This window comes from Fukomys damarensis, unplaced genomic scaffold (genome assembly GCF_012274545.1).
Source record: "Fukomys damarensis isolate Sample0158 unplaced genomic scaffold, DMR_v1.0_HiC HiC_scaffold_39, whole genome shotgun sequence".
Taxonomy (NCBI): Eukaryota; Metazoa; Chordata; class Mammalia; order Rodentia; family Bathyergidae; genus Fukomys; species Fukomys damarensis.
Window position 1 is genome coordinate 55,889,442 of NW_022900951.1, and position 671 is coordinate 55,890,112.

Consider the following 671-nt stretch of genomic DNA (forward strand, 5'->3'; position numbering starts at 1 on the left):
CCTGAGGAACTCAGTCTGGAAGGTGGGCCAGCCATCTCAGTGTTGGCACCACATGCTGCGACCTGTCAGTATTTCTTCTCACCTGTTTCCCAGGGTAGTACCCACAGACAGCGGCGCCGCGTACGCGCGCCCACGCATGCACGCACGCGCACGCCACTCGGGCCGGGGCCCTGCGCCCTGAATAGCAACCGCACTGATAGCAGCGCTTACTGTACGGAGGAGGCCTCATTCAGGCTTCCGGGTGGTGTTAGTGTTTGCCCCGGAACCTGGATCTCCAGTGGTGCCTTCCAATACTCTGCGAAGCACCCAGGCAGGTTCCGCCAATGAACGCTCCTCAATCCAAGAAATTGTCTCATACGGTGTATCAATCAGCGGTGGGCACTGCCCCACAAACTAGGATTCTACAATGATAGGCCAAAGCCCCGTGACCTGAATAAATACGAGTTTTCCGCGAAAATAGAAGAGTGATCTCTAGAGGGTGGCGTTCCAACAATAGTACCAAGAACCTAGAATGCAACCCCGCCACTTGTGCCACTGATACTTTCAATTCATGCAACACAGTTGAGCAGGTGCCAAGAAAGCAGCAAACAACTAGAATAGGTCAAAGATGACTTCTCACTTTTCAGGAAAACTGGACTTATCTTCAATCCTCCACATGTTGCCACGTAAAA